Below are 24,263 nucleotides of genomic sequence, written 5' to 3' on the forward strand. Positions count from 1 at the left end.
CAAAATAAACTGCAATGGGTCAGAAGTTTGAGCAGATAACTGTTCTTTATTTTTATCTTGTCCAATAAAGTGTCTTCCTTAAAGATATTAAATTGCTGTGGGTTTCTGAACCTGATCTATCCTCAGCAGTGAAAATAACAATCAGTTATGTTACAATTTCAGTCAATTGCTTCTTCTAGATCTAGTGTTTTCTCAAAATTGAGAGCTTCTCCGGCCATTGCTATGCCCAGAACAGTATCTTGTGCTTTATGTAAAATAAACAGATGCACCCCTCATAATAGCTTAAAAGAAGCAAAACATGTTTTTCACACACTTCTGAAAATTCCTCATATTTAAGCAACTTAAAAAGATTCCTCCAACAGAAGATTGAAAAGATTTACTAAATCAGTCCTTGGAAAGGTGGTGCAGCACTGTCTGTCACTGCCAGTTGCTTTCTCTGGTATGGAATAAGCCAAATATTGGACCCTGTACAACTTTTCTCAGTCAGATTCACAGCTTAATGGCCTTACAGTTGTGGAGCTTTTCTCTGTGGAGCTTGGTATACTACATTTACATTGTCCTTCACTGTAAATCACTTCTTGGGTCTTTGTGATATGGTTGAGCAACACAACATTGCAAGCCTTCAGCGTTCTGAAGCTGAGACAGTAACCTCGAAATGTAATAACTGCTTAAAACGATTTTAAGAACTGTATTGTATCCTGAGGTTCTTTATATTGCTACCGTTTTGTGAGTTTTTAGGTATTCATGTTTTCCATCTTTATGCATTTGAGGTACAAAACACTGAAAATGACAGCGTATAACAGTAACAAATGTGGTATTGGGTAATTCACAAAATTCAGACGTCAAGAACAGTGTCAAGCATCAGAGGCTGGCAAAATCCCATTCAGTACTTCATCTCCGTTTTCTGAAATATTGCTTGCTCCAACTGAAATGGTTGTGCACCTTTTGAAATCTTGTCCTGTCTGTTTTTTTTGTATTTCTGGCTTCTTGTTTTCCTTTTACCCGTTTAGTTTTTATGCTTTTTCTTTTAACATGGTAGTTGGTATGAGAATTTCTCATAGCTTGATACCTGCTTCCTTTCCCTTTTCTAGATAGTTTTTCAATTTCTATTTCTATGAAGACAATGGCAAGACATTCCACTTCTCCTAAACCTGATTCTCTTTGTGCAGAGTGAAGTATTAGCCTTTTGTTGATGTTTTGCAGGCTAACCTCTGGATTTATTAAGTTCAAAACAGACTTCCTTGTTTTCTCTGTCTTCAGCCATCTTTAATTGTTATGGGAAAAAACATTGTTCTTGTTTGACCCTTTGTTCCTCAGGCTTTTTAGTAGATCCTCACACCTTGGGCATTTGAGAATTTTTTTTTTCCCCTACACAATTAATTGTAAGCTCTGCCCAAAAGAAACTCTCTCATCTGAAGAGTTCCTTTGCTCTGACATCTGTTAATTGTGTAGGACAGTCCCACTGTAGGCTGGTTGTGTTTTGACCATGTCTTTGCCCCTTTTTTTTTGTGGGTTCTGGTCTTCTGCTTAAGAATTGCACTTTTGGGGTAGTTCTGGCATTGTTATCTATCTGTGTAGCACTTAGCACAGTGGTATCCTGGACCACGAACAGGAGTTCTTGTTTTTGTGGTGATAATATATAAAAACAAGTACCTGTCATGCATAGAAGACTGGAGGTATGGCAGGATACAAGGGGCCCCTCATATTTCACAGGTGTGATCTAGAGAGGCAAAAAAAGGATTTCCTTGTAGCATTTTCCTTACAGATTAGTGGAATACCTGTTAAAACTATGAGTAACTTCAAAAACAGTTGACGACTAAAAGAAACTCCTCAAGTGATGAAGGATAGAGCTGATTGTAGCTCATGCAGCGAGGATATTGAGTTTATCAGCAGTCAGTGAGTGAACGCTCTTTTCGTGTTATATGCTTTTAGCATGGAAGAAATCTGGACAATGTGCCATCTCTTAAATCGGTCAATGAGAGATAAAAGCAAGCCATGAGATTCTGAATAGGATTCAGATATCAAACACCCCAGGTGTCATTGAGCTTATTTTTCTTTTTCTTTTTAGGCTGAATATGGCTTTGGATGTTTGCCTCACAAGCCAGATTATGTCCTGAGGACAATCTGAAGGTGACAGTGGTGGTCTGAGACAGACTTCCTGCAGTATTTTTAAAAACAGGTTTCCAATGTGGTAGTCAAACTTCTGTTAAGTACCTTCCAGCCAGGGTTTGTTTTGTTACTGGTAAATACTGACCAAATGTCCCTTGTTCGTTATCAGAACTATGGCAGTTTACACATTGCCAGTTAGAACAATCCAATGCTCCTTTGGCTTTCCTTGCCTAAAGTCAGACACAATATTTCAGACACGTCATGTATTTTTGTCTTAAGTAAATTGAAGTAAACACAACTGGTAGATAAGTTTGTAAGCACTTTGGCTAAGTGTTACCTTTTGGCATTTAGATTAACTTTAGATTAATACCGCAGAAACTGAGTGCATTGTGTGTCATATTAAACAGTTTCTGTAAGGTAAAATTCCTATGCATCCATTATGATGCTTCTCAAGTTCTTCCAGCAGTAGCAGCTTTCTTTCTGGTGAAGTTTTTTGAGTAAAATGATTTGGAAAAAAGTAGCAACATTTACGGAGTGAGTATGTGTGTGTCTGTACATGAACTGACAAATTTTAAAATGTGGATAAAAATGGTAAGTCTTGCTGTTTGGCACTTCTATCCTAGTTAGTGCTGCAGGGATGACCTCTGGTTGAAAAAGCCACAAGGATGTTATTGCAGTCGCTGGCTTTTGCCAAGAGTGAGTGTATCCCTCCTACCTTGTAGGAAATGCTCTGCGTATGCCAGTTGTATAACCTGCAGCAACTTATAAAAAAGACTGGTCAGGCAGTCCTTTCTGGACACACAAAAACATTATAACGAGGTTTGGGGAGATGATTCATATCTTGTAGGGGAAAGTACCACCTTGGCAAGAAGATTGAACAGTAGTTTTGGGGAGGGAGGCCAAAACGTACTTTCAAGTCTGCCTCAAAAGCCAAAGCCGGCTTCATAAACATTGGAAGACAGTGACACATATAAAAGACAAAATGGTACTGTGTGTCTTCATTTCCACTGATAATCCTTATGATGGTCCCAAATTCCCAAACAGCTGAAGTCTCCCACTAAAATGGTCATTATTAATATATCCTTAAGATAGGGAAGCATCAAGTATCTGTAACTGAAGTAAGAATTTGTATGTCACCTTTTTAATGTTATTATGCAGTCTCTCAAGCTAGTTTTAGAAGGACTTCATATAGAAATATATAAATAGCTTTCTTTGTAAATGAATAATAAAACGAATAAACGCATATGCATTTAAGTTAAATTAGCCCTCTTTACATACATCATCTGTTTTAATAGAGGCTCTGAATGGTATTTCTAACTTAGGACTCGGGGGACATTGCTGCTCACGTGTTTCCATATGTAATTCTAAAAACAAAATAGGAAGCTCAGAGGAGCTACGCCTCAGTGGTTGTCCATGTTATTCAATGTATGTATTAAAAATAGTTTCCACCACTTCCAAGAGCATAACATTCAGAACATCATAGTTGTTCGTAAAATCAAGCTCTTCCAAGAATGATGTGTGTAGTGCTGAACAGAAGTCAACAGTTTTGAAGTAGATCTGCTGTAACCCAAAGGGTCGGGGTGCTGGTGCTAGCTGGCTGTGCTGTCCTGTATTCTGCCCCTAGCACCACCGAGTGTGTGTTGTTAGGGGGCTGTGTTGTAAGGCATGCTGCAAATACAGATAATCCACCACCCCATTCTGCCTGCATTTCACTGATTCATGCAGGTGCCTCCAACATACCCCTGTAGTCTTTGATGTTTATCACTAGGATGTTTCTCTTAAATTTATGTTAGGTCAGGCAGAGGTCAGAGTGCCCTGTCTAAATACCTGCCTGGTGTGCACACCTCTGGCAGTTCAATAAAAGGCTCATGTCGTCACGTGGCCATTTGCCCTTGCAATGTTATATGACAGGCCAGGTAAGATTGAAATGCATACCTGTTTTGTTATTTGAATTAACTTGTGCGCACAATGGTTTTGAGTAGATGTGGTGTTGTTTCCATTTTTTCCTGGGGATATTTATATGTTTTGTTTACTTGCAGCTAGGATTTTATTAAAAACTGTTGTGATTGTGGCTACAGGCAGAGACAGTGCCTCTCATAAAATTAAGTGATATGAGGGTGTTTCAGATTTTCAATACTGTAAGTTCTCCAAAATAATGTTCTCTGACTTTTGAATGAATGAATAGGTGTTCTCATATCTGGCTTAAATACCTAGTGAGATTGTATGTAAAGAGCACTAGGTAGTTCAAGGAACAGAAATGAAAAAACACTAAATCTGTATCATGGTGATGGGAGGGAACTTGTGCATCAACTCTCCAAAGCAGGCGGAAGGCCAGTACTTGAGATTTGTACCAATGTCTTCTTGAAAGATTATGACCAAAACCATGTAATATCTTGTAACTAGGGAATTAAATGGAGACAGCTGCTGCAGAAAATGCCTGATTTACTCTGAGTACCTGTAGTGGAGTCGTCGTGTTCATTGGGGAAGAGAAAAGATGGTCTAATTCCTCATTTGACTGCTATAGGTCCTAAACAAAGATAATGAAGGCAACTATAAGTCAACTCTTATCAACTGTCAGGTTGCAAAGTGCTGAACGTAGGACTGTCAAATTGCTTGTCTGTGCATACAGCACTGTATAAGAAGCTGTAGGTCACTGCAAACTTTCTGTCCTTCATGTGAAGTTTCAGGTATTGGTCATTGCTAGAAGCAAGATCACTGATTAGGTGGTCAGTAGCCTTGGTGATCCTGTTTCTGCAGTCACGAGTGTCATGAAAAAATATTAGTCAAGAAAGCCAAAAGTTGTCTCTGCTTTACATGTCAAAGTTTGGTATACATCTGTTTTTGTTTGACTTTATGATCATCTGTACTGTCCTCAGTATGCAATTTGGAAGCTGGAATTTAGATGATGCAAAAACCATTAGAAATTAAAACCTGCTGCCTTGCTTCTTTTTAAAACTGAAAACAAGCACATTTCAAATTTAGATTCCCTTTTGTAGGTTGTTTACTGGGGTCAGAATGGAACATTGTTACATACCCGCAGAGGAATTCACATTAAACAACTTATTTTCAAAAACTTCACGCAGAATTGTTTAGGTTAGATGGGAGCCCTTTATCATTTAGTCCAACCCCACATTTACCACATCATCCAAATGTTAAGCTACAAATAAACTGATGTGGGCAATATCTATTATCAGTCAGTGCTGTATGCGTTTTGTTACCTAGTTTTTACAGCAGGCTTTTCAACAGACCTACAGTAAAAGAAGCAATAATTGTAATAATCATATGAATTGTTAGAAATCTTTTTGAGGTAAGTCATGCCCACTTGACCAGTCTTTTATTTCATGTACTTTCTAAATTAACTTAGATTAATTTAACAAAGAACAGAAGGATAGTGTATCAGTGACAAGCAGTTAGTACAACATTTTGTACTGTGAATTTGATGCTCACAAGTCCAGCTTTTCCACTTAAATTTTGACTGTGTATCTGATCTTACATGTGTAAAAAAACCCCTCGTATTTCAGCCTTGGGTTCTTTGCACTGCTGTTGAGCCTCAGTCTATTTCTGCTTTGTAAAATGCCTTTTTCTTAGAGTACTGGTCCAAGACATGCTTTAGGAGAACAATGTAGTAAGTTGGATATGTTTGATGCTAATACTCAAGTTTCCAGCGTCCATTTAGCTGTTCGAACTCCTTGCTTGTGGATTTGAAATTCTCATTAAGGGAAAGAATAAATTGGACAATATTTGGCTTACATGTGAGGACTTATCCTTCACCAGCTGGACTGGTGAGTCCAGTAGTAATTTAGTTAATAGTCAGTGTAGGCAATATAATTGCAGTAAAGCATGTAAGGGGAAGAAGTCTGTATTGTAGTGAGACAGGCTTTAAGATAGCGCTATGGCTAATGTTCAAAGATTAACCACAAAGTTTGTGTGCAGGCAACCGATCACTTCCTGTGATTGTATTAATGTGTATTAAACAATGCCAAAAGCAGTGGTTTTCACCACAAGAGCACCGAGAACTCTCAGACTTTATTGCAAGCCATGCAAAAGAAACAAATTTGGCATTTTCTCTTAACTGTGGTTCCCGGTGCTGTTTGCCAAATGCCGCCAATTTCCGGACCCCGTGGTTTGGGGATTGGTGCTACAGGGAGTGCTCGGAAAAAACGCTGTTAGAAAGATGGTGAGCCGAGGCCCGTGACGTGGAAATAAGAAAACAAATACACTCTTTGGGGCATTTGACCTAGAGACAGCTAAAGACGTCACATAGCTAAAGACGTCAAAAGGTGTAAAAAGGTGACCGGGGGACCAGTCGGCTGACCCGTGTGCTGCCGCTGCCTCCCAGCTTGGCTGCTGTCGGCCTGCACTGCGCGATCAGCCCCTGCCTGCCCATGTGCGAGTGGGCCTGTCCTACCGAGCCCAAGGAGCGGTCTGAAGCGCCCACTGGGTTTATTCTCCATTGGACTGAAGTTGAACCCTTTGGCAGAAAGCCAGTGGAAGTGCTAAAGCTGGTCATCTTCTTTGCTGCCATCGGCGACTGCTTCTGGGGGCTTTTTTCCTTCAGGCTGTCATTTCAGTATCCAACATCAGACGCAGCTTCCTCCCTGCTGGCCTGCCCGCTTGTCAGCTACGTGATGGAAGAGAAGGAGGGAGAGTGATCAAAATTGCACGTATGTTCATACCCACCCTTGTAAGGAGCAGGCCTCAGGCTAAGACAAAGGATTTGAGAGGTTTGAGACCTTGTGGATGCCTCCTGGATTCTTTCCTGCTGGGTCATTTCCTTGCAGCCCTGTCTGGTTCTCTAAGCTCACCTGGGTGTGTTTGCAGGCAGTCAGACCTGTATTGTGAAAGAGAAATTAGACACTTAACCTTGGTAATAATTAACTTCCATAGCCTTGTTTGCTACCTCTTTGTTACGCTTTTATTGTAGTTTGTTTGCTCACTTCTGAGGAAATTCTTTTTGACATTTTATGAGTTTTTATGAAGCAGAGTAAGAGAATTAAACTGTGGGGCTCAGGTGCAGAGGAAGGATTTCTTTCTTTCTTTGGCAATTCACCTGTATAAACACGAATTGGGGATGGGTGGAGCTCGGGGCAGCGATAGCGGAGTGGAAACATAATAAGCAGGTTTCCCATCGTGTTTCTTGTTGAGAGTCTGCTTGAGAAATGCCTGATCACGTATTGCAGACTGATAACCTTCCTGTCCTCAGCTGGGCGAGAAGGACCAGGTGAATTGCTGTGCCGTTTGTGCAATCCGTGCCGAGCCCTGTGGAAAGGTCCCTGGAATCTGCCCTTGCCACTAGGGACACGTCAGGGCAAACAGCCGCTGGAACAAAGAGCCTGATACTGAACCGCAGGGCTTGTGGGCACAAAATGTTGAAAACCATCCGCTTGAATGCGCAAACACTTCTAATTATTTTCATCCGTGTTAAACAGAGTGTCTCTTCCAAGGAGACCTTTTAACTTGAGCCTCTTGGTTTGAGTGTCCTTTCTGTGTATGCACAGTGCTTTGAAAAACATTGGTGCCTGCCTGGCAAAGTGCTGCCTGCCAGCCGATAGAAGGGGGTAGTGCTCAGTGGTTGAGGGATGCTTACTGTAGTGTGGGGGTGTGTAGACTTGGCGAGGGGAAGGAATTTGATCTTTTGTGATACTTTTTTTTTTTTTTTTTAAGTGTAATGTCATATATGTCTGTTTTTTTGTGTAAACAAGATCTTTCTTTTGTTTATTTTGCCAGCAGACTATATCAGAAACCAGACTTGTTTCTGTGTTGAAGCACTCCAAATTGACTTTCATATGCAATCAAGTTCTCCTTATCTACCACTGCATGTGCAGCAGCGAATTGTTTCTCTATAATTTCCCATAAAAACATTTCAAGAGAATTAAGAGGCATACTTTGGCTGTGGTTTCAAGGACAAAGCGAGCTGATGTAATAGTCCTTTCACTCAGCCTTCTGCTCCTGCGGCATACCTTGCTCTAGTTTCTACATTAATTGTACCCAGCAAAACCAACCCCGGTCAGATTTCTGATCTGCCCTTGCACTGGCTTTGGTGCTATCTGCTCTTCTGCACCACTGTATGTGCTAGCAGAGACCAAAGTACGTGCAGCAGAAAACGCAGTTAACTTCATGTAAGGTTATTAGGCTGAAATGCCTCAGTGTAGGGTTACTTGAGCAGAGAAGTTAATGTGAGTAAGTGGAAGCACTTGAGCAGGAATCATGGCACAAACATGTCCAGCGTTTGGAGTGCCCAGGAAGCTAAAATTGGTTCTCAGTGTGCCTGTTGCTGCTGCTAGCACAGACACTATTTTTGAGCTTTCACTTCCTGTGTGAACTTAGTGGACTTGCTGAAACTGTTCAGCTTTCACAGGCAACAGACATTCCCTTTTCATAAGCAATTGAAACTCAATAATATTAAAAATCTCAAAGCTTGTTAGATTTCTTGTTCACATTTTACTTGTGGAGAAGCTGTTGAAGAGCCCTAATTCTGGGATGGTTACACATTTCTTCGTGATTTCTAATTTACGCTTTTTTCTGCCAAGTTTGTACCTTTAGGAATGCAGGGAATGAACACTTTGTTTTGTGCATGGCATACTTTGTGCCCATGTAATAATTTGTTTCCCTCTTCTGAGCTTCCTCTTTGGAAGTATGTTGCAGTGCTTCTGTGTAGCAGTCAAGTGAGGCAGGCTGCTCTTTTTACGTTAGATTCAAATTTAATTCAGATTAAATTAATTCTTTGTGCATTAGATTCCCCACAGCATATCCCAGCAATCCTGTTCTGTTTTGAAATGCATAGCATTCCAGATAGTATCTTACCGATGTGTTGCATAATACTGTTTTAATTTCGTTATTGCTGACATTTTTGAATGACTTGCAGCAGTAACCTTCAAGATGACTAAATCTACCTAACATATTCTACTTAAGAAAAGATAATATTGATATGATTTGAGTCCATCTAATTAACTGTTTCTTGTCTCTGTACATGTCTTAGTATTGCTTCATACTTGTCTCCTTTCCCATTAGTGTATATTGTTTGTTTAGGTTTATATTGTTTTCCCTAACAAATGGATTATTTTGCTTCTGGAATTCCTGAAATAAATCCTGAGTAAAATTGAAGAATCACATTTTTGGTATAGATTTGAGATGGCAACAGGTGGTAAGACCAGAATGTATGTCAGCACAGTGCATGAATACTTAAAACAATGATCAGTTCACTAAATGGATCGTACCTACCTTTCTAAGAATCATTTGATTTTAAAATGACATTTTCTTCTTATTTACATTATCACAGAAGAATTGATTTTGGAGCTTATAAATGTTTTTCTTATTATAAACATAAGGCTGTTTTGCTTTCTTCTTTCATTTCTAATCCTGTACCTGTAAATAGGGAGTGTTGCTAACAAGAATAATAATTCGAGCTAGCTGATGAGAGGGTTGCCAGAAAGGCTTTTGTTTTGTAGGAACTGTACCAGTTGGTCTCATAAAAACACACTTGCTGCTTCCCAGAAACTTTGCTTGCTTAAATCATTGGTGAAAAGTGGATGTTTTCTCTTATTCATGCATTTGATTTAACAAAGTTTTAGAGGTGAATTCGGCTACGGTTTTAAAACAAATCAAGAAAGCAAGCTCCTTCAAAATGCAAGCTGAATTCTGAACACAGAAGTAGGTCTACAGACTTTAAAGTGTCTGTTTAAGCTTTTCAAATAGAAAAGCTATTTAGTGTTACTCTTTAGCACGGGGATCGTTCCCATCTGTGAGCAGCACAGAAATGGTTGTGGCTGTGGTTGTGCAGTGCTCACTGGTGGCCTCTGATGGGTCACATCTGTGCTGCACTTCTGTGCTCCCCGCTCTGTTCAGTGGGGCTGGTGCAACGCTTCCTGAGGCCACCTGTGAACTGGGTCCAGAAACTGAAATCAGTTTAAAGAACTGGATAACAAGAAGGGATGGGGTTAGTTTGAATTTTGACCAGTCCTGTAGCTTGACACGTGGCACTAGAAGTAGTACCAGTGTAAGCTGCTCAGGTTGTCACTGAGGCACAAGAAACAACTGTGGGAACGCTGCCCGAGCTGGCTGCTGGGCTTGGTAAATGAGAAGTCCCTATATTGCTGGAAGTAATTTTAACTTTCAAATATTAAAAGCATACATGTAAAAAATAAATAATAAAGGTATATTTGTGTATCTACCGTTTACTGCATACAATATATAAAAGGAGTTTTCTGGCAGCCACAGTGCTGTACACCCTGTTTTACGTGTAACATCTGGGAGTCCAGCATAAGCTATATGCTTAAGAATGTTTAAACATGATGATATGGACATGAAGAGTAACTGCAAAGCATCTGGCACACCATCTCTTAACTGGTAATGTGCAGCTGGGGTTGTAACGTTTTACATCCCGTTTCTGTATGGACATTCTCTTCAGACATCATATGCACTGGACATATGGAAAAATGAGAGGGGAACTTTATGGATCAGAAATGAAAAGACAGCTAATATATGTGTAATAAGAAATTCAAATATTTTGGTTGTTATGTTGGAAAAAGATTTTGTCTTTAAACTCTTCTTTCATATCTGAAACATTTCTATGAAATGCGTTCTGATTGTTTTTTTAGTGAAATTCACGTTTCCTTAAGTACTGCGATTATTGTGTCCAAGTGGTGTGCTCAGTACATGTAACGTTTTCTGTGAGCATGGCTGTTGTGTGCCTTATATCCACATCTCAGGGCGCATTGCCTGCTGTTTCTTCCTGGAGTTTCATGTCTGGGGCGTTCCTAATTTTTGCCCAAGCCTGCTCCATGGTGTTGGTGACTGTAAATACCCAGTGCATTGGCTTCAGCTTTGTTACCCGACTATTTCTATGGACTTACATTTGTTTAAAATCATAGAAATAGACATAACATACTACTCTGAAAATCATTAATGGCTTTCATGTCTGTAGGCCACTACATCGTGAGGAAACCAAAGCATGCTTTGAGACCGTTTCCTTTTTTTCTCTCAGGGTGGCTGGCATACAAAAGGCAGCTGTTCAGCAGTGCACATAATATGTGCTGGCAGCATCAGATAAACCGTATAAACACAGAAAGGCAATACTGAGGAAAGCTTTCATTTTCTTTTTAGTAGAAAAAGAGCTATTGATATCCCTGACTACAGTTTAGTAAATATATATATATATACATATTATAATAATAATAATTAGTAGAATGGGAAAAAGCTGTGCTTCAGAATTGTGTGAACTGCTCACAACCTCTCAGCTGTCTCAGCTGGGTTGGAAGGGACCTTAAAGATCACCCAGTTCCAACCCCCTGCCATGGGCAGGACACCTCCCGCCAGACCAGGTTGCCCAAAGCCCCATCCAGCCTGGCCTTGAGCACCTCCAGGGATGGGGCATCCACAGCTTCACTGTGTACTTCCCAGTTTATGCACATAAAATGCACATTTCTTCCTAGTGAAGAAATGTTGATTTGATATTAATAAACCTTTGGAGAAGATCACAAACTTTACTGCTTTTTCATTGCTTTCCACTCCCACGTGTAGGCAAGGTGAGCACGTGGTGTGGTTGTGCAGGTGGCAGCTTCCTTTGTAGTTGTTTGTCTTGCATGCCTCCTTGCGAGGAAATATGAAAATTAAAATTGCTTTTATCCAGAATAATTTTTAGAAACACCTATGAATAAGTAGATAGCAAAGGATCTCCTTTAATTGAAATAGTAAATAAAAATACCTTGAGCCACCAGAAGCTGAGCTTTTTTCAGAGGATCGCCTTATTACTATTACAGGTCCAGCTGAATCTGCTGTGCTGTGCATTTCTGAGTAATTGTCTGCGGTAGAGGAAGGTCTGTTAAGGTTAGAAATCACATTCTTCTCTACTGCAACTAAAGAAATGGCTGCTTTCTGCCTGCCAGCAGCATGCTTAAAAACAAAACTAACCCAACCCACAGGGAGTTAAAATATTTTTGTCCTAAGTCGTCACAGTCTGGCCGAGGAGTGACCTCAACCTTCTCCTGCTCTGAATCATTGCTGAGATAGCCACGTGCTCTAAATAGACTGAAGTAGATTACAGTGCCAGAAACTGTTTGTCTTTTCACGTGTCTCAGATGGCTAAATGAATACAACCTTGACATTGTTAAAAAGGGTGCTGCTACACCCAGTTACTGTAGGTGTAGTAGCAGATTAACCACTCTAACTGCTTTCATGTGTGTAATCTTTCCAATCTTGATCTGGTGGCCATGTTGCTTTTCTCTCGTGGCACGTAGGCAGTGCTTGACCGTGGTTTTAATCCTGAAGCTGTTTTTTGCATTGGTTGGTGCAGAGAAAATACTCAGTTTCAAGGAGTTCAAATACTGAAAAAAAAAAAAAAAATAGATGTTACACTGGCAGGGTTAGGCTGCATTTATGTGACACCCCTCCCTGCCCCAACAATATATTTGAATTGAAGAAGGTTCTTAAAGTGATCCTTCAAGAAATACCCAAGAGCGGTGCTTTTCGTACTTGCTGAAATTCTCTGTCCTGAAATTAATGTAAGCCGTGATGTAGTCAGTCTGATAAAGCCAGCACACAGTTTCTGGCAGTAGTCAAAATTAATACTTCAGAAGGAGGAGAGATGCTGGAAGCAAAGAAATTCTTTCATGATTGTTATTTTCTTGCATTTATGATCAAACCCATAATTTGCTCAATTATAAAACTTACTGGTGAAAAAGCTGTTAAAACCTTCCCTTACTGTCACCCATTTAGGTGTGAATGAGAGCTTGCTTGCTTTTAAAGCAGAAAAGAGAGCTGTCTCATCTGATACTTTGAATTACAGTAATTCTTGCTAGGCTGTTTCGCCTTCACAAGGTGTGTATATTTTGGATTTTAGCAGTTTAGTTTTGTGTTCTGGCAGCAAAGAAAATAACTTAAGAAATTCATTGCTACCTTCTTAGTAGCTTCCAGCTTTTTGTTTTCTTCTACAAGTTTGTGATACTGTGTCCTAAGTTTTGATGGCATCTCTGAAAAGAAAGAATAGTTAACTTAAACAGCTTTGTTTTCTTTAGGTAGCTTTCCTGAGCGTACAGTTTCTGGGGATGGTGCTGTCCTCTCCTTTCCCTCATTTTGTACATTCATCCATTTTGTGACCAATCCAAAACATATCTAGGACCTCTAAGATACAGTCTAGACAGGGGTGACAAGCTCTAATGAAGGATATGTTGTTGTATAACATGAATATATTGAGTAGCTCTGCACTGTGTTAACCATGGCAATAAAACTATGGTTATATCATTACTGTAGTTTGGAAGAATGAGCAAGAAACTTTCAATTCAGAAAATAACTCTGGGATCAAAGCATTAGTTGCCATTGGAGCTACATCCATAAACTTCCTCAGGTGTTTGGAACAGCTACCTTATTACGCTCTTGTGCTTTATATAGGTTCTTATACTACTATTATATTTGTGATATCTGAAGATATGATAATATCATTAAGGTATTAAATGCTTTTGCTAATAATTGTCTCGTGTTTTATTGTGTTTCATGTCATGCACCAAAATGTGCTTTCCAGTTTATAAGTTACATTTTTTCCCCAGTAGGCAGCATCCATTTGGAGATAATCTTATACACCGGCTGTATTAGATGATGTCTAGGAGGTACTCCTTACACATGTTTAAGTGTAAGACATTTCTTAGCCTGAAATTGTAAAAGAAATTTTCACAAGACCTGTAACCATATTGTTGCTCATGTGTTGCTCTCTGCAGTAGAAGAACAGCAAGGAGCAATGAGGTAGAATTTAAACACATCAGGGTAGAAGGTACCTTTTTATAAGCATATCTTTCTGTTCAGCAGGGAGAGCAGAGAGAAAACAGTGCCAGGCAGCCAAGCAGCTGTGGTAAGTGCTGGTGCAGAAGCTGCCTAATGTTCCCTGACACAGCCCGATGGCCACAAGTTATTTGCAGTGTGGAGTGGGTGTTTCTGGACAGGGAGTCTGCACTGAAGTACAGTTATGCGAGGTATAAAAAGTTTTCATTGCCTCTCCTATAATCAAATCAAACCTGTTGGAGATAAAAAATATAAAAGCTTTATGTGTATAAATAAAAGAACTGGCTTTACCTTGCACTTTTGGGAAAGAAATCATTGTGATGAACATTTAAAGAACATCGTAGTGGATGTTTAGTTTGTTAAATAAGAGAGCAGTGGGAGCAGGGGGCTGGAACAGGCTGAGAGGTGAAATTCTGTCTGTTTTGCTTCTCAAATAGCACATCTCTTTAATGCAGTCCATGTGTTCAGCCTTGCTTGGCTTAAGGTGGTAGAGTTTTCATACAGGGGGGAGGTAATATTTGCAAATAAACTGTTCTTTTGCTGTCTGTAACTAAGATGTATGTGTTGACTTAGCTAGACACGTCTCTGCCTTACACAAGGAATAGAAACCCTCATCATTTTGAGGGTTACTATGTAGTTTGATTTGAGTGCTCTTGCTCACTCAGTGACACAAATGCCCTCATTGTGTATACAATGTGTGAATAGAAACAAGACTGAAAACAGATGTTTGTATTATGGAGGGGAATGTTAGAACAATACTTTTTGACTATTTTTGGTGGGGGAGGTATTTATTTATTTAGTTTATTTGAAGTTCTTGCATGAAGTGGAAGTTGAAGTAGAAAACAATGAAGTTCACTTTTATCTAGAGGACCCATTTCAGCTCAGCTGCAAACTTGCACAGCTAAATAGCTGTTCATGGGAGATTAATTAGTTCTTCCTCACCTGTTAATTTTTAGTGTATTTTGGGCCTCATTCTTCTACTTCCCTAGTGCCTTATTCAGGTGTTAGAACCACCTGTGGGTACTCTCCATAAGCAACCCCATTTGTGTGTAATGAAAGTCTTCAGCATACAAAACTCTCCTCAGGACTGTGGAACTGGGTCTGTTGGTGTTTTTGTGCATGAGGATCAGTGGATGAGCATGTTTTGCTAGTGAATAGATTTGATGTGTTTGCTTGTGCCTGTACTAACTGTCCTGTATGAGAAGACATGGGCTGAGTGGCATTTCTGTTTGTTCTGTGGCTGTGAATTGTTTGAAGTGCTCCTTTACGGTGTTTTGTGAATGCATGTGCCAGCAGTGAACCTCTTCAGCTGGAAGGATGCCGATGATAACGTGGGAAATAGGTGAGTAAAGGTTTAACTGATACTTATGGTTATGACATGGATAGGAACTTAATTAGAAACAATAATTCTCTTTATCAGTTGCCAAGATCAGTTATTGCCATGTGCCCCCTGTAAGGGATTAAGGGACATATTTAATGTGCTGGTTTACTTACAGAAATACATTTTCTTGTAGATTCTTTCAGGAGGACTTGTACAACTTAAAGAAAAGAATAAAGCTAAACTGTGCTCCTACTCATGAATTAATTTTTAAGTTATTAGTGAAAAATTGTTCTATTATTGGTGTGATGTCGGAGATGTGACTCCCTGCAGAATTGCAGGCTAGTACTGTTTAGGAAGGCCACCCGAGTGGGTTAGGCTGGAATCATCAAGTAAAAAAAGCTCTGGAGCCTTTTCATGTCACACTTACCATTTGGTTTTCTGGTAGAACAGCAGTTGTAAGGTACAGCTAGATTCAAGAAAGAAAGAATTAGCTATCTTTCCTGAGAAGAAGCTTTTAAATTCTGAGAAGCACACCAGAAAATGCAAAGAGACGATTTATTTTAATTTTATACATTTAATATCTGCCCAGTATAAAATTACTCATAAGGGGTTGTTTGGAAAGCTGGTTAGCTGTGCAGCATGTAGTTTTTAAAATCCTGTTCCTCTGTGTTCTGCTTTCCATGACACCATTCTTTAGGGACAGCACATTTGTTACAGGAGGCTGAATTGTTTCCTCTTGCAAAGCCTTACAGTCTTTGAATCTCCCACTGGCTGCTATCCAGAAAGAAAGATTTGTTGGTTCTGCCCAGTGTCTGCAAATGTGTGGTGATATTTATATCCATTGAGTTGTTTTCGCTGTAGCTAGATCTGGTAAAACATTTGTGGCAAAGACTGGGATCTTTGAAACAAAATTCTGTCCTTGAAGACATGCTCTGACTTCCACTGCATCCTTGGTTACTGGGTGGGGAGGAGGATCATCCTAGCTGGACTGGAGTCAGCAAACCTTTTAAGAAAGAAGTAAAATTCAATTTTTGAAAGTAAAACACTGTTTAGGCGTGGACAAAAAGCAGAATATTGGTAAGCTAAGGGCTAAACTCAGACTTAAAGGTGACTCACAGTACTTTTTAGTGGTAGTCTTTATAATCCACTTAATTCTGTATTGCTGTACAGTTATGTTGAGTCAAAAGTCATCATAGATGGAACTTCTAAAATAAAAGTCTGCCTTTTTCTCATAACATTTTTCTAAATTGGTGACAATGAAGAGAGAGGCAGGTATTTCACTTCCATGAGCATTTCCAAGCCTTCTTTCTTTTCCCTCTTAAAGAAGCTTCCACTAAAAAAGTAAGGCCAGTGGCAAAAATTTCTTGTTTTAAGAAGCATTTCCAAGCATGAAAACAATACCAATGTAATGTTTTTCAAGTACAGTTTTTACTTAAATTAACAATGGTTCACTTGATCTTCGTCTGAAATTTCTTAGAGCTATTCACCACTTCCTCCAGATATGATTTAATAAAATCATTTTCTCAGATTTTTCCATATGGTGGTGTTCTTTTTAAAAAAGGTAGTAAAGTTTTGGCTCAATACTTGGCATATCATAAAGAAAGGATTGTCATCGCCCCTTGAAAGCTGTTTGTGACCTTTGAGCTTGAAAATCCACAGTCTAATCAGTAGATTAAGTACCATGCAGGTTTAGCCCTGTTCTTAGCTTTGCTCTACATTTTCTGTATAGTCTTCAGTAATGAAAGTGGTCAGTCTGTCTGTATGTTCACAGTCTCTGAAACAAGACTTACGGCTACCTTAAGAAGGAAATCAGGAAATATGTACTGAAGACAGTGAAGACTGACTTGGAGATTCTTAGAAAGATGTTTGTGCATGGAAATAATTTGCCTTGAATATGCATTCTCTTTTAACTTACACTTTTCAAATAGCTTTATGGCGTTAGATGTAGAAATAATTTTTATTGGATGAAACATACATTGCATAAAACTTCTGGCTTAGTTCCGTATGTGTGACCGTAACTGGCTGAAGATCCAAGTACCAGTGAAAGGATGTGGTAAATTTTCCTTGGAGCTGGCAAAAGTTCCTGTACTTGGAATTTTTAAAACCACCCTAGATTGATATACTGGAAAATATACTGCAGAGAAAGACGGTGCTTTATTGGTAGGAAAGTAGGCTAGGTATTCCTGTAGGCCTCTCTGTGTACGGCTAATGAAGTTGTAAATGATAGTTATTTTAATCCACCTTCGTTTTCCTGGTTTTGTTGGATGTGGCCAACGGAATGACTGAAGTCCTAAGTCTCATGCCAATGAAAATGGCAATCCACGTTTCCTTGTTTAGTTTCTCCTGTTAAGTGTGGAGTGAAACTTCAGGGGTGTAGCTAAGAAAATATTGATTTTTTTTTTTTCTTCCAGATGAAAACTTGCAAGCATTTGCCCAGTAGGGCGGGGTAGAGAAGTGATCTTGATTGTGTAACTTCAGTCTTTGGCTCCGAAGCCCTGAGAACGCTTGAGCAATATCTGCCTGCCGTTTGCCGTTGGCTAGATAATGTTGTTGTTTCTAGGTTCTGGACCATAGACTGACTTTCACATGAGCCAATGGCATGGGGCTTTCCCACACTTGCAACATCACCGGTTTTCCAGCAGTGTGCCGTGGCTTGTGTACAGAAGTTAAATTTCAACTGAAACGCCTTCTGCTCAGGTCAGTCATCGGTTGGGCAAAGCTGTGCTCGTTACCCAAGCCAGCAGTGTCTGTCAATGCAAGCGCACGGTATACAACAAAATCATTTTGAAATACTACACCCTGGGGTTAAAGCTGTTACAATTTTTCAGCTGCAAATTCTTAACCAGCTTGTCCCTGGCATGAGTTTCTGGAACATCTTCCTGCAGCGGTAGTGGCTGAGGTGGCACCTGGGAGCTCTGGGACTGCAGAGCCCGACCTAGCCTGCAGAAAGGGTTTCAGTGAGCTTGGGTCAGAGCCATGCAGGCAGACATGGTTGTGCCCAGCTGGAGGTGGATGCCTGGGACACACGGGCTGCTTCAGTGTTGTTTGAGACTGTTGGTCTGAGAGGTTACAGAGATCTGGGTGTGCATGTAGGGGGTACCCATGGTGAGGGTGTTGGAGCCTCTGGTTTTGTTCAACTCTCAAGCTAGAGGGCTGCTGGCTTTCTTTTTTCGCTTGTTTGTGGTCTGTCACCCTTAGAAAAGAGAGATGCAAGTCTGGGGGTTCTGGCACTGTAGAAATTGATGTAATCCAATTACATCTCACAGGAAGTTTGTCCTGTGGCTAGAGCTACCTTCTTTTGCTTGATAGCAGGAAATTTTAGTGTTTTGGAAGGAAAGGAATTTAAGGTCTGATCTGTTGGCCCCTGAAGTCAGCGGGAGTCACACACTAATTTTTGTTGTGCTGACCTAGGAAAACTTTTGCAATACAGTAGCTAAGATTTTAATTGCCAGCATAGTTGAGTCTTTTTGAGGGATTTAAGTAGGAATAAATGGTTAGGAAAGTGTTTCTGGTTTTGTCAAACTCCTGTAAAACAGGATCAATTAATACAGTTCATATTAATAATATTGTCTTTGCTTTTACCTGTGAGGAAGTTGACAAGTGAAATGAATAGTAGAGTAGTTCACAAATATTCTCTTGACATAACTCAGCAAGATTCAAAGTTACCAGGAGACTGTTGGTCTCATTGCAGTCTGTGCTGGACCAGAAACAAAGGTGAAGGTGATTTAACACCTTTATTGTTATTTGAAGTACCATGAATTAAAATGAAGTATAGTGAATTTATAATATGCGTGCCTGTGGAGTTACGGTTGCAAAGGGCTGGAAGATAAAGGAAGAAGCATTGAGCTGCTGTTTTCAATGCAGAGGCAGGGCTGTGCCCCCATGCAGGGTGGTTTGGATCTTTTGTACTTCTCTCCTGCCGTGGTTGCGATCCTGTCTCACTAAGCCTCAGCTCTCCAAATTTCATTGCATATAAATGTGGCCTTTTGGGTAGTGATCACATTAGGTGAGGTTTTGTACACCCTTCTGTAAAGGGATCAGGAAGTTCACTTTTTTTTTATCTGTAGCTTTGAAAAATTCACTGGTGTCCCAGAAGGCAATAATGCCGGCTCTTTGATGTTTATACTAGCTGGTTTTCCTTTTTAATAATCAGAGCAGGAGGAAATGTGTCGAATTAGCTGCATGACAGAAGCAGAGGAATTCATTAAAGAAAGTAAAATGAAGTCTACTCAAATTTCAGGCTCCGGGGTTTGAGTCACAAAGTGGTAATCGTTCTAGTTCTTTTTAATGATTTCTTCTGTGGCACTTTCCTTGTCCGTGAAACTGATATTTACTGTTAGTGTGGGTGAGCCTGAGAAAATGAGCAATGTCATTGAGGCTTTGAGCAGTGTAGACATTAACCAGCACCTTTCTGTTGTAGTCTCTGGTGTGTTTGTCAAGACCAAGGGAAAGAGACTGGATGAATCAGGGTATTATGTTAGGACTATACAAGCTTCACCTGTAGTCTGCCATTTCATATACATCCCAGCTTGGTAGCAGCTGGAGTACTTTACCAACTGAAGGCAGTTTAGTATCCTAGGTGATATGAATCAGTAAACGTTTGCCCTCATGCAAGGCTTTAGAGAAACTCTGTGTGTCTTGGAGCAACATTAAGCTATGGGCCCTTTCTTTAATCTGTTTAGAAGTTAGAGCAGGGCACTGAATCTGTGCCTACAGACCATGGCATCACACACAGTTTATTTTATCTGTGGCTGATTTACCTGCCAGCTTGAGATCTATGTGGCATGTCCTTTTTCTGTTCAACTTTGCATACACTGTGCAGCACACGCATACGTGTTAGCCCCCAATTTCTCTGTTCCCCCCCAAGAAATAAGGCTCCCCGGCAGTTATTTCTCCCCGATTCTAAAGGAGAAATTCCTGAGAAGGAAAGGATCCCAAGTCTGCACCATTCTTTTAACTAGTTAAGAGAGGTGAATGAGCCTTTTTCTCCCCATATTTTGGTCCCTATCGGTAGTAGTACTTTATTACTCTAAAGGAATGAATGGTTGATTACTTGGTAGGCTGGGTGGCATTTATGTAGCTCCTTGTTGTCACAATACGTATGGACCCAAGGCTGATGCATAACAGGCCTAGCTTGAAAAGGTAGATGTGCAAATATGTGAGCGTGTATTAGCTGGGCATATCAAACATGGATTCACCAGGATGACTTATGGGATTCCAGACCCCCTATTATTGCTGCATAGTGTGGTGTCCATAGTCTTGTCAGTGATGTAGAAACAGTAAAATTCAATATACAATGTTCAAAATACAAAAAAATGTATTCAAGCCTGTGTCTCTACGTTGTGTTTTGGGGTTTTGTTTCTACTCTGGAAATAATAGCACTTTGTATGTAGATCCACTTCTGCTTTTATTGAATTAAACAAGTACCAAAGCCACATTACAGTAAGAACCTTAGTGCTGACTTGTCCCATACCAGCTTTTCTGGCTTTGGTATGTTCATCTTGGCATCCATATCTGTAAGAACCTCAGTCTCTCAGGGAGCATGCTTAAATCTGATGTTTAGTAGCTCCTGTATCTTATTATAGATGAAGCTTCTATGTGCAAATCTCTGTTAAGCTGAAGAGCTGGACAAATGATGTCTTACCCAAGAGTAGCTTGCAAATCTGCAAGTAGGTGAGTCTGCAGCTAGAGGAATACCCGTGTCATTGGTGGCTGAGGAGTGTGGTTCTGTTCATTCCAGAAGCAACTGTCAGAAGAATTTTAAAATCAGATTTTTCTTTCCAGTATTGAAAATGAAAAATGCCTCAGGAGAAGCCACCCAGAAATGAATTGGTGCAAACGGGGTTAGGCAAATTTGTGATCACATAACCATAAACAGACTCTGAAGGGAATAGCTAGAGGTGTGCCCTCTGACATCCCGAACTTGGTGAGCATAGCTGCTGAGGAAGCTCAAAGCGAGTAGCTCAGCCACTTTCTAAGGTCCTACGTGCTCTCCTGTTCGCACTACTGGAAACAGCATACTGGTTTAGATAAACCATTGGTCTGACTGAAGTCGGCATTTTGTATAGAGGCTGGATGTCCTGTGACAGGTGCTGGCATCCACAGTTGAGTGATACCAAGAGAAGAGAGACTCCTGTGTTTGCTGCATGCAGTAGGCCCAGTGGCATTGCAGTGATCTGTGTAGTTTGCTGAAGGTTTTTTGGAGCAGGAGATAGGCAGGTTGAGCGTGGTGTCAGTGTGTTTGGGGTTGTACAGTACACAATGGATAGAGCAATCTTCATATGTGACTGGAGTTTTGGGGCAGTAAATTAATGCAAATAATAATGGTGGCCTGCAGATCTGGACACAGGTCTCTCATAAGTAGCGTGACGGGAGCAGGGTCTGTTACAGGCATGGAGCAAGGTCCTTGGGACCTGAGAGAGAACCATGAGGAGTCTGATTCTTATCCATTAGGAACAGCAGTCCCACATCCTGCTCTCAGAGTGGTATTCTCTGCAACTGGAAACTTTTGTGGTTACATATATATAAAAGCTGGTGCTTGGGCAAGAGGAGTACCGTCCTGACAGCGTTACAGAGTCAGGATTTGATTTGCTTAGTCTTTAGCACTAAGAACTTTCCCTGTGTATTTTTTTTTTTTTTTTTTTGCTCTGCAGGGCCAAAGATGAACATAAGCGCATACAGAATCTGGATTTCAAGCTAAGTCATGGTTTGACTAGGTGGACATTTTCTTTTTGAAGCAAAAGTTGAGTTTGGGTCCACCTAATGCAGGCAGTTGCTTCTGATAGGCTTCTGATCAATATTTTTTCATTAGTATTCTCACAGAAATTGTGAATAAAAAGCAAAAAGGAAAACATTTCAACTGCTAGTAAATATTTCTTCTCCCTATTAGCTTCCAAAATTCCAATCAGGCTTTTTATTATAGCTTGATGTAACTTGCTGTTAAGAAGGGTATGTCAACATGTCCAGTATACTGTGGTGTGGACAGAATGCTTTTGTGGTCCATAACATAGCATTGTAAACTCTCTGTTTTTCTGGAACCACAAATTGAAATCCTGGCAGTGTTAACTTTTGTCCTTCTGCAGTAGGGATGAGTATTCCAGTGCTCTGAACATCTGCTGGTCTTCCTCCCCTATTTGTTTTTCTTCAGTGCTTTCCTTCACCTTGGTACCTCTGTTACTGTGAGGTTAAGAAAAGTAGTCATCTGGTAAAGTTCACTCAGGCAAACAGAATGCATTTTGGTCTTAGGCAGCTTTCTCTGAGGTAAGTATAAAAAAGGAAATAATAACCTTCCAAAGTACAAATCATTGTACAATAAGTAATTTTACTGTTGATACAGTGGTTTTTTACATACATACTGTCTAATCTGCCTCCCACAGTGCTTCATGTTGTTATTTAAAGAATCTGTGCACAGTTGCTTCTTTAAGCCTCTCCTTAATCTCTTCGGTCATTAAAACTGACCGTTTTTCCCCTATTTTGGAACTTTTTCATGTCCCTATTTTTTTTTATTTCATTTTCTGAACCAAATAGATCATGGTGTGCAGCCTACTTTAAAAGGAACTGCATTTGTAGTACAGTTGGTCTGATCTACCTGCATTGCCTGTACCAGGTTATGAGTTTGTCACACAGGCTAGGATAGGGAGAATGGGGCTAGGACAGAGTTTGGAAGAGCAGCCTGGTCTTCACAGAAACCTCAGTAGGATATCCGTATCATAGTGGGACAGTAGGTTTTTGGAACATGATGATGGAGAATCCTGAATGAAGTATGAAGCCAAGGCTAGTTGCCAGGTATCCCAGGCTAGTTGCTGTAATTAACATATTTCTTTTAGGCTTTCAGAAAATTTATTTGCTTACCTATATTGTCCTTGCTATAAATTTTATGGCTTTTGTCCTTCTGTGATGAACAGTTGGATAACGTGCATGCTGCTGAAAGGGGCATTTTACCAACCCCAGGTGTGGCTACACTTCAAAGACATTAGAAAACTTAGGTTTACATACAGGGTTCATCCTGTAACATACAGGCGTTACAAATATTTAAACATCAATTCATTGCACACTGTGCTTGAGGTTGTAATTCCATAATATCTTTAAGAGGACAGCATTACTGTGAAAATCAGTGACATCCTCCTGACCAGCTGGCCATGTACTCTCTCTTTCTGCATCCCTCTACCTTCCAGGCAACAGCAGTGTTGATCTATACAGGCTGAAATGGAAGTCTTCTCTTTGGCATCAGTGTCTCCTAACACCCATGTAAAATGTGAGTGGAAACCCAGCCTATAGGAAGGCTTTGGAACTAGGTTTGTGTAGTTTCATGTTTTGGGATGAAAGAGCTGCAGAAATCAAGATCACAGTATATCAGCTCTTTGCCTGCTGGGCATTATAATCCCAAACTGTTTCCTTAACCACTGAATGAGCAATTTTTGATATTAAAACAATTTGTCAGCAGCTGGAGAGAAAGTGCTTTTAAAATTATTATCTTGGACTTAAGTGGAATTTGGAATAACCATTGATACTGTGGTGTGTTTCTTAAAGTTGAGGTATACCCATACTTAATTTATGCATACGTGCCTTAAGGGAAAAACAAGCCCCACAGAACAGGGTAGAAAGCAGAGAATAGCTTCAGTGATCTTCCTTTATCCTTCTTTCACGGAGCATTGCTGGATGTATAAATTAGCAAGAGGTTCAGCGGCTTGGGCTTGTATTTTTTGTTGTTTTTCTTTATTTTTATTTTTGCTTTTTTTCAAAACCACATTTTTTCTTCTTTAGTTTTGTGATAATTGTGCCGTATTCCTGCTTTACCTGCAGGTTAAAAATTGTGTACCAGCTTCATCAGAGGATTTCAAAAAAGCTATATTATTACTCCATTATTATTTAGTTGCTTTAAAATATTTTGGCTTCTGGTTGACCAATCAGTTGCAGAATCTTCTAATCTTGTCCAGTGAGATTTGCAGAAACTTTTGGTATGTAGGAAAAAACCTTGTGGAAATGTGAGTGCTGGTTTCTTCGTTATTGATTTCAGATAAATATATTATCTCTCAGTAATACTATCTTAGTAATATATTTTCCC

At 40.0% G+C, this 24,263-nt stretch overlaps 1 protein-coding gene and 1 long non-coding RNA gene across 14 annotated transcripts in view; one reads left to right on the plus strand and one right to left on the minus strand.

The window, feature by feature from the left end:
* Positions 1 to 24,263, plus strand: part of RAD51B (RAD51 paralog B) — a 379,242-nt gene that overhangs the window by 117,912 nt on the left and 237,067 nt on the right. The window lies entirely within an intron of this gene.
* LOC118244820 (uncharacterized) lies at positions 5,224 to 11,980 on the minus strand. The gene is made up of 3 exons (XR_004777662.2): positions 11,813 to 11,980; positions 6,843 to 6,940; positions 5,224 to 6,730 (listed from the first exon to the last, which is right to left on the minus strand). It is a non-coding gene; the product is annotated as an uncharacterized LOC118244820 (long non-coding RNA).

The sequence above is a fragment of the Cygnus atratus genome, chromosome 5, assembly GCF_013377495.2.
Source record: "Cygnus atratus isolate AKBS03 ecotype Queensland, Australia chromosome 5, CAtr_DNAZoo_HiC_assembly, whole genome shotgun sequence".
Taxonomy (NCBI): Eukaryota; Metazoa; Chordata; class Aves; order Anseriformes; family Anatidae; genus Cygnus; species Cygnus atratus.